Source organism: Monodon monoceros, unplaced genomic scaffold, assembly GCF_005190385.1.
Source record: "Monodon monoceros isolate NGI ecotype Baffin Bay Population unplaced genomic scaffold, NGI_Narwhal_1 Super_Scaffold_20, whole genome shotgun sequence".
Lineage (NCBI taxonomy): Eukaryota > Metazoa > Chordata > Mammalia > Artiodactyla > Monodontidae > Monodon > Monodon monoceros.
In genome coordinates, this window is record NW_021703777.1 from 38,790,001 (window position 1) to 38,800,713 (window position 10,713).

A 10,713-nucleotide genomic window follows, 5' to 3' on the forward strand; every position below is an offset into this window, starting at 1 on the left:
GTAAGTAGTCCTACAGATCAAGATACTAATGGTTCCTGATATGAGTATTTAGAATTTCGATTATGAAAAAGTTCTTTTTTAAAAATTAATTATCTAAAATTATTTATAAGTGACCATTTTAGCTTAATTATGCTATGTGCTGTGCTATTATAACTAACTATATTAGCTTTTTACAATCAGACTAATGAAACTACGACTTTTCAGATTTTAGTTTTCAAATATGAAAACTACAACTTTTCATATTTCCTTTATTTTACTAATAAAGACCAGTCTTTTCTTCAAGTACTTTGATTTTAATATTTATCAGGGTCAGAATGTAAATCTTTAGAAATGGAAAGGTTACTATCCAGTCAAGGAGATGGAATCACATCTCACCATACACGCTCCATTGCACCTTGGAGTTGGTGACCTCAAAGGGCATCATAAATGCTTATTTTTATAGAATTGGTACAGAAAGTAAACTCACAATGAGTCAGTTCCCATGGATTGCCCTAAAGTAGTAAACTTTGTTTTATTTTTTAACATCTTTATTGGAGTATAATTGCTTTACAATGTTGTGTTAGTTTCTGCTGTATAACGAAGTGAATCAGCTATACATATACATATGTCTCCATATCTCCTCCCTCTTGCGTCTCCCTCCCACCCTCCCTATCCCACCCCTCTAGGTGGACACAAGCACCGAGCTGATCTCCCTGTGCTATGCGGCTGCTTCCCACTAGCTATCTGTTTTATATTTGGTAGTGTATATATGTCCATGCCACTCTCTCACTTTATCCCAGCTTACCCTTCCCCCTCCCCATAGCCTCAAGTCCATTCTCTACGTCTGTGTCTTTATTCCTGTCCTGCCCCTAGGTTCTTCAGAACCTCTTTTTTGTTTTTTGAGATTCCATATATATGTGTTAGCATACGGTATTTGTTTTTCTCTTTCTGACTTACTTCACTCTGTATGACAGTCGCTAGGTCCATCCACCTCACTACAAATAACTCAATTTCGTTTCTTTTTATGGCTGAGTAATATTCCATTGTATATATGTGCCACATCTTCTTTACCCATTCATCTGTCGATGGACACTTAGGTTGCTTCCATGTCCTGACTATTGTAAATAGTGCTGCAGTGAACATTGTGGTACACGACTCTTTTTGAAATATGGTTTTCTCAGGGTACATGCCCAGTAGTGGGATTGCTGCGTTATATGGTAACTTTATTTTATCAAAGTATAGTTGATTTATAATGTTGTGTTAATTTCTGCTGTACAGCAAAGTGATTCAATTATACATATATATATATTCTTTTTTATATTCTTTTCCATTATGGTTTATCACAGGGTATTGAATATAGTTTCCTGTGCTGTGCAGTAGGACCTTGTTGTTAGTCAAGTTTAAATGAGAACTATTTTCACTGGGGCTCCTTTATGTAGTCATAAACATTTTAGAGCTCCATGCAACCACCTGCTTCTGGTGGTGCCACATTTGAGAAAAATCCCTGTTATTTCTCTTCCTATCATAACCACAGTAGCCAGAGTGAACCATAAGTTCAATAACTGAAGATTGATCTTTTTGCCTCTGCTCTGTGGTCCAGCATCCCTCCCCGGAGAGTGGGGAGGCAGGAGACTTGACTGCAATGTGCTTAGCTAGGATGACTGGTAAAGGGCATAAGGAGGAACAATTCAAGGTGATAGTGGACTCACTGTCCCGTATTCTCTACGCTTCTTGGCTCACCCCTAGAGACTCCCCCATCAGCTGGCAAGACTTCCCAGTAGGGGGTTTCTGGGGAGCAGAGCCTTAACTTCTTTTCAGATTTAAAGGCCCAGACTGCTGCATGATGGATTCTCCCCTAATATCATTAGTTGCACATGCTGCTAATTGTAGTGGTTGCTAATCCATCTGAGCAGCCAAAATGATATTAGCTTTCAATAGGATTTACATCTATCCAGGCTTGTTTCTGCATCAGCTAGCAATTAAAGTTTAAACTGTTGAACATGCAGCTTGCTGTAGGCTAAGTAATATTTAATAGCATTAACAACGCATTTCCCTATTCGCCTCCGAATCTCTTTACAGGCTCATCAATTCGCCATCACCTTTGTGTGGCACAGCCGACATTAGCTCTTATCCTAACAGCTTCCAGAGGAGGGCACTGTTATAAGAGACAAGACAATAGAAGTGCCAGCTGCACATATAAGTCTTAGCAGCACAATTTATGTTTCTGGTCCTATCCACTCTCTTTCACACACAGTCACTCTCACACTTATTGAAGGAGGTGAGGTAAGTTGTCCTGTCAGGTCAGGCTTTGAGAAAATTGTAAATCAACTTATTTGGACCAAAGTGTTTATCGAAGATGAATATTAACTAAAAGGCTGTTCGAATCATTCAAAGTTCAGTGTAAGCAGAATTAAACTCTCTTGATTGACTTGTTTGGTAAAGATTTATTTGTGTGTAATTGAGGGAAATCAGGCTAGAACATAAACTCCGTGGGTGTGGTTTCTTTGTCTGTCTTGTTCACAGCTGTATCCTTACCCGTCTACTGCAAAGACCATCACATATAATGTGCTTAGTAAATATTTGTTGGAGTGATGATTGCATGATATAAGTGATGGACAATTCAAACTTTGGATCCCAACCCCAAGCCCCTGACACCTCCTCCCTTGCTCTGTGGGGTATACACACACCCACTGCCCACACAGTCCTTGTTTCTAGGCCACTGGCCAGTGGGTGGACGAGTCAGGGGTGGGGAGAAGGGTCAATTTAGAAGACATTCTGTAATCACTGAAAGAAAGGTGTCCTTGTTCAGACCAGAACAAGAGTAGTTTGATATAAAAATATGTCTCTGGCCTATAAATCCTCCTGCCTGGGGATCAATGTTGGTGGATGTCAAATGGGTGCAACTTCAGAATGAGAGGGTATTATTAGTTCCCTAGGGCTTTCATAACAAAGTATAAAAAACTGAATGGCTTAAAATAGCAGAACTACATCACCCCACAGTTCTGGAGGCTAGAAGTCCCAAATCAAGGTGTCAGCAGGGCCCTGCTGTCTCTGACAGCTGTAGGGGAGAATCCTTCCTTGTCTCTTCCAGCTTCTGGGGTTTACCAGGAGTCCTTGTTCCTTGGCTTGTACACACATCCCTCCACAGACATGGCTATCTTCTCCCTGTGTGTCTTCATATTATCTTCCCTCTGCATGTCTGCCTCTGTATCCAAATTTTCCCTTTTTATAAAGACACCAGTCATATTCAATTAAGACTCACCCTAATGACCTCATTTTAATTTGATTACCTCTAAAAAGGCTCTATTTCCAAATAATGTCACATTTGAGGTACTGGGGGTTAGGACTTAGATCTTTTTAAAAAACAATATAACCCATAACAAAGGGTTGTATGCAGTCTGGAAGATGATAAAAGGACATTTTCAGGCCTAGAAACCTCCCTTCTTGGGAACCAGAATAATCCATATTGTCTGGGCATAAAGGTCAATAATAATTGAATTATTCTTATCATTCTTGGCCTCTACCATCTTGTAATTCCCACTTTAATTGACTTCTATTATATAATTTTCTCCAACTATTTCCCTGATCATTCTTTGTGTTTAGTAATTTCTCTTTCTCATCCATCCTTTAGTGGCATTCTGTCTAAACTGTCAGTTGGTCCATATTCTTTTTGCTGTGTTTGGCCAATAAGCCACTGGTTTATTTTTTATTTTACTTTTTTTAACATCTTTATTGGGGTATAATTGCTTTACAATGGTGTGTTAGTTTCTACTTTATAACAAAGTGAATCAGCTATACATATACATATATCCCCTCCCTCTTGTGTCTTATTCCCACCCTCCCTATGCCACCCCTCTAGGTGGTCACAAAGCACCGAGCTGATCTCCCTGTGCTATGTGGCTGCTTCCCACTAGCTATCTGTTTTACATTTGATAGTGTATATATGTCCATGCTACTCTCTCACTTCGTCCCAGCTTACCCTTCCCCCTTCCCGTGTCCTCAAGTCCATTCTCTACGTCTGTGCCTTTATTGCTGTCCTGCCCCTATGTTCTTCAGAATCATTTTTTTTTTTAGATTCCATACTCCATATATATGTGTTAGCATACGGTATTTGTTTTCATCTTTCTGACTTACTTCACTCTGTATGACAGACTCTAGGTCCATCCATCTCACTACAAATAACTCAATTTTGTTTCTTTTTATGGCTAATATTCCATTGTAATGTGCCACATCTTCTTTATCCATTCATCTGTTGATGGACACTTAGGTTGCTTCCATGTCCTGGCTATTGTAAATAGTGCTGCATTGAACATTGGGGTACATATCTCTTTCTGAATTATGGTTTTCTCAAGGTATATGCCCAGTAGTGGGATTGCTGGGTCATATGGTAATTCTGTTTTTAGATTTTTAAGGAACCTCCGTACTGTTCTCCATAGTGGCTCTATCAATTTACATTCCCACCAACAGTGCAAGAGGGTTCCCTTTTCTCCACACTCTCTCCAGCATTTATTGTTTCTAGATTTTTTGATGACGGCCATTCTGACTGGTGTGAAGTGATACCTCATTGTAGTTTTGATTTGCATTTCTCTAATGGTTAGTGATGTTGAGCATCCTTTCATGTGTTTATTGGCAATCTGTATATCTTCTTTGGAGAAATGTCTATTTAGGTCTTCTTCCCATTTTTGGATTGGGTTGTTTGTTTTTTTGATATTTAGCTGCATGAGCTGCTTATAAATTTTGGAAATTAATCATTTGTCAGTTGCTTCATTAGCAAATATTTTCCTCCATTCTGAGGGTTGTATTTTTGTCTTGTTTATGTTTTCCTTTGCTATGCAAAAGTAAGTTTCATTCGGTCCCATTTGTTTATTTTTATTTCCATTTCTCTCAGAGGTGGGTCAAAAAGGATCTTGCTGTGATTTATGTCATAGAGTGCTCTGCCTATGTTTTATAGTGTCTGGCCTTACATTTAGGTCTTTAATACATTTTGAGTTTATTTTTGTGTATGGTGTTAGTAAGTGTTCTAATTTCATTCTTTTTACATGTAGCTGTCCAGTTTTCCCAGCACCACTTATTGAAGAGGCTGTCTTTTCTCCATTGTATATTCTTGCCTCCTTTATCAAAAATCAGTTGACCATACATGCGTGGGTTTATCTCTGGGCTTTCTATCCTGTTCCATTGATGTATATTTCTGTTTTTGTGCCAGTACCATACTGTCTTCATTACTGTAGCCTTGTAGTATAGTCTGAAGTCTGGGAGCCTGATTCCTCCAGCTCTGGTTTTCTTTCTCAAGATTTCTTTGGCTATTTGGGCCCTTTTGTGTTTCCATACAAATTGTGAAATTATTTGTTCTAGTTCTGTGAAAAATGCCGTTGGTAGTTTGATAGGGATTGCACTGAATCTGTAGATTTAAGCCACTGGCTTAAATTGTACTTGCTCTTTGGTCTTACTACACCGGGATGATTGAGTCTACTTTGTGGAAAATTGGTATTGTGAGACAGGCCAATTCATTCTGAGAGTTAGCTATTTTATTAGACACAATGATTTCTAAAGGTCATATTAATTTTTTTTTGTTATTTTATTTCAAAGTAATCTATAGTTTTGGCATTCATAGAATAAGGAATAAAGGTAACCATAGTTCTTATTTACATAGACATTATCTATTTTACTTTGAAACACAAAATGCTAAAAACAGTCAGTGCCTTTAGGCTGGGTTTATCTCTAGGCTACCCTAGATGAATGAAACACATTTGTGTTTTCTCCCTCTTTGGAAACTACTTAGTGTAATTGTGATAAGCTTGGTATTTCAATGCCTTGCAAAACGTTGACGTCTCATTTTAGAAGAACAAAATGTTCCTTGTGATGACATGGAGCATGTCCTCATGATCTACACTTCATCCATCATTCAACTAAAAAAGAAGTATAGAAATAAGAAACATTAACTGAGGCCTATTAACATTTAAAAAATTTTAAAATCTTATTTCTGTTGAGTTTGATTAGCTCCTGCTCCAGAAAAAAGCTTCACATCGACGTCCTTAGTGAGGAGAGACAAGAACAGATGAATGGCTTTCTTCACGCTTCTTGTTGGGTGAATCAGTCATGCTCCAGGGTCATGTTGAGTTTGCCATTTTTGTACAAAATCACTTAATAAATTGATTGGCACCTTATCTCGGTGTCAGTGTCACTCCACTTTTAGAGATGTCCAAACTGTTTAAATATCAAAAACAAACCATGGAGGACAACTCGGTGAGAAAGGGTTTGTGCTAGCTGAAGATCAAAGGGAGACGGATGACTGCTGTATATACGTGATGTTACCAGAGGAGAAGCACAGTGATTTAGTCAGTGCATATGGTCAGAGCTTCTTGGCTGGCCTCAGTGAACAGTGAAAGCAGCTGGAGACTAAGCCAGGACAAGCATCTACAGAAAATCAAAGTGACATGTTCTAAGGAAAATGAGATTTTCAGCATTAGGAAGGTGAATATTAGAATGTGACTTCATATAAACTATTTTTTAGAAAATTAATGAACCTAATTCTGGGTATGTTAAAGGAAAAAAAAAGAATCCATTTAAGTGGATAAGTGTTATGAAGTATAAAGGAAAATATGATCACATTAACAATATGATACCTTAAGCTGGCATGGTCAGGAATTTTAAGAGAGCTATCAATAAATTGTCAATCTTGAAAAAAAGATCCTGTGGCCAAATTTTAATTTATGAGTATTTTATTAGCTTGGACTCAGTGTCTGAGTTTTCCACACATGGTCAGTTAATGAATGTACAATGTATTTGGTTGTATAATTTATTGCAAATATGCTGGGGAAGATTTAGGTAAAACATTAAAGAGTCAGTATGAAAAGCAACATTTTAACCTTATAGGGGTTATTCTCTTGAATGATTTGATCATAAACTATGTCATATATGGAGAAAATTTTCAGGACATAAGTTCCATTCAGACTGAAAAGCAGGATATAACTGTAACTTTAAGTAGTTTCCAAATTTGATTTTTTTTTTTTGTCTGACACTCTTCTTGATAAGGTTGTAGGATGACATTATGTAATCTCATTCTTTTCTGTAAAGCAGTCACTTCAAAAACACAAAGTACCCATTGTGAGAAGCCCAGCCATGGAAGCAGTGATTGGGTATGATGACTTCAGACTACGCTCCAACCATGCTTGTCTATGCAGGATGCTATGGGCTTGGGTTAGGGGAAGCTAAAAGTCATAATGAAAGCAAACTGTGAGCAGCTGTTCCCAAAGTTACTATGTGTTTGGTTTGGACTTCTGCTTTCATGAATTCCTAGAATTCATTTGCAAAATGGTAAGTAAATTTTGCATTTCAAATCTGAACAAAGCATCCAAGGAAAAGAATCCTTAAAAGTAGTGTGACATTGTATTCTATGAAATCTCCAACCACAGAGCCTGCATGCCTGCACACTATCCTATGTTCTATTTGACTTAAAATTTTTTTTTTTAATGATACTGGTATTCTTCTCCAGATGGTATAAGCTCTAAGTACAGAGATTCTGTCTTATTTACTCTAGCATCTAATACCGTGTCAGGCACACAATATTTGTTCAAAAATATGTGTCAAATATTCATCATATGAATAATTATAATTTAAGATGGCTTAAAAGCTAGAGCTAATGGATTTATTTTCCTTCAAACCTCTTCTCCTAATCTTTCTTATCTTAGTAAATGGTAACAGTTATTACCCAATTGTTAAGCAGAAACCTGGGCACTGCCCTTGATTCTTTCCTTTCCCTCATCCCCCCTATTTAACAAGCCCTGTAGTTGCTGTCTTGGGTCCGTCCTCCACTCCACATCAGCACCACTGTTGTGGAAGCCTGAGTCATGTCATTTCTTGCTTGGACCTCTTCAATGGTACCCTCACCAGTTTTTCTGCTTTTACTCTTGCCTTTCTTTAACCTGTTCTCTTCACAGCAGCCAGAATGATCTGAAAGCACAAATGGATCATAATATTCTACTGCTTATACCCTGCAATGGCTTCCCGCCAACTTGACAGACAATCCCCTTCCTTACCAGGGTCTACAAGACCCATCTGGTCTGGTCCTCACCTCCCTCTCCAATCCAGTCTTGATCAAGCCTTCCATTCCTTCGTTATAATCCAGCCGTGTCTGTCTTCTTGCAGTTCGCCATGCTTTCCTCCACCTCTCAGCTTTTTTTCCTGCGCTTTCTTCTACCTGGAATGAACTTCCTCCTAGTCTTTGAATGGCTGGTTTCTCACCCTTCCAGTCTCACTTCTCCTTTGAGAAACCTCCCTTGAACCCCCGCCTGAGTAGGTGTCCCTTCACAGCCCCTCCTCAAGCACTTCATCTGCTTTGCATGTTTTTTTTAATATGTATAGTTGTTATTTTATTGTAGAAGAAAAAATATCCCAAAATATTTGTTAAATAACAATAACTCCTGACCAAATCATTCTTCAGGGTTCTTGGGCCTCACCATCTGGTCAAATGCAGTGAGCTCTCCCTCAGCCTTATGATAAGCTTCATTAATATTGCCATAAACCACAGAAAAACCCAAAGATTTTCTAAATGGCTTCCAAATTTCTGCATAGATGCCCTTAATTAGTCCAAAGGTAAACAATAAACAAGTTGGCAGAGAAATTAGAAGGATCTCTGAGAGGGAAAAGATGTTAACAATTGGTGAATCTAGAACAAAGGGTATATAGGTGTTCATTACAACATTTTTTCAACTTAATTTTTTAGTTACAGGCAGACTGAAAAGTTGCTTTAGCATGATCATGCTATTTTCCAGATGTGCCTAAAAAACGTATTCAATTATTTCTTTTCAAACCAGAAATAGAAAATCAGTTCTCCCCCAGGTGATACGTTCTATTCTGTTTTAAAAAGCTTCCAGAGCTTTCTGGAAAGTTTACATTATGGGGCTACAGTACGATGATATGGTTTTATAGTTCTTGGGAAGTGTCTGAGTCAAACTCTCATCGAAGGTCTGTGATGGTCACTGCTCTGTCCACAACAGTCACATGGCTGCAGCTACAGAAGAGAGGTGGATCCTTGCTGTGTGGATGAAATCCTTTCTGGTGACAGGAAGAAATCTCCTCTAGTCCATGGTCAGTTAGTCTAAAGAATCCAGTTTCCTGGAACTTGGGGGAACAAACAATGGCTATTGACTCTGGCAACACCATCTGGTAGGAGCGGTGAGCGTGTAGGTCAGCACTGGAGAGGAAGGCAGTCTGCGTGGGATGAGTGTGAATCCAGCCCAGTGTGATGCCCTGCTGATCCTGTATGAGGAAAAGCTCTTCTTCGTTCTTGGTGTTGCAATAATCAGACCCAGCACTTTGCTTGGAGATCAGGATATGGGTAATGGTAAATTCATTCCTCATCAGTTTTCCACAGAGAATTCCACATGTCTCTACTCCCCGGACAGTGTTGGCACTGGCTAACTGGAGAAACTGTGGGCAGAGCTTCCCAGGTACCACCATGTGGCGCAGTCCATCGATTGTAGGAGCTTCCGAGTTGCTCAATGCTCCAGGTTTCAAGGATCTACCCACTACAGGTGGCTTGGCAGGCCTTACAGTTGTATTACAGTCCGAAGGCTGTGTGTATATAACAGGTGCCGTGGGGAACACATCTAGGGAGGGCTTCTCTAAGTCAGGTACCAGTGGGCCGTCCAGGCCAGGGTCCACTTTCCCAAACTCCTGTACAATTTTCAGTCATTCTTTTTCTAGTTCCTGGTTCTGGATCATCTCCTCAAAGGCATGGAACTGTTCCTGCTCCAACTGTTGCTGCTTCTGTTGTGCCACCCTCTGTCTTTCCTTTTCCAGCTTTTGCTGGATGGCTATGTTTCGGGCAAATTCTTCCTCTTCCTTCTTTTTTTCTTCATTATAGTCTATATATTCTTTGGTATATCATTTTAACAGTTTTGCTTTCAGCTCTTCTGCTTTGGGAAATGCAATCTCCTTTAATTTCTTTACTGTGTCTTTCTTTTCAGGAATGACAGCCGATTTGTAATCTCAATGCTTTGGTAGTTTCTCAATAAAAAGCGTGATATACTTGTTATAGAGGATGAACACATGTTCAACGTTGCCTTCCTCAGAGTAAATAGATGTCATTCGTATAATCTCCACTCCAGAGCGGAAGTACCAACGGGGTGGAATGTCTTCGTTTATCTCGACTGCGCTACCCATCTGGGAGAGAGCCCTCACCCGGTCTTTGGGTGGGAGGCTCACATCTCCACGGTCAAACATCAGGACCAAGAAGTTCTGTCCCCTCGGATGACACTTGGCGCTTCCGGAACAGCTTTGCATGTTTTTATAGTCCCATCACTATTTGCAAAAATTAATAATTTGTTTATTATCTATCTTCGCTAGAACTTTGGAACTTTGTTTACTATAGCACCCAGTACAATGCCTGATATATATTATGTGATCAGTAAATATGAAAAATTAATTGAGTGATAGAACATCCAACTAAGTATTTTATATGTATATATAGTGCAGAGGGGAGGTAAATGGGAAAGTTTTGTTTCGGTTTAACCATAACCCTTTCTCTATTAACCCACTTACTAAGCACCAAATACGTGAAAGCTATTCTGAGGCTGTTGTGAATTCAAAGAAAGAGACCTGGTCCCTGCCCTTGTGTACTTAGAGCCTGGGAGAGAAGATTAGTACGTATATCAGTAACTATAATTCAAGAGATGATTGGAAGAGAAGTGCTCTGGAAGTTTTTTTCATTTACGTACAATTTATATTTTATCT

At 39.0% G+C, this 10,713-nt stretch overlaps 1 pseudogene; it reads right to left on the reverse strand.

Moving 5' to 3' along the window:
- Positions 1-9,328: 9,328 nt before the first annotated feature.
- On the reverse strand, positions 9,329-10,203 carry LOC114903117 (annotated as a pseudogene).
- Positions 10,204-10,713: the final 510 nt, after the last annotated feature.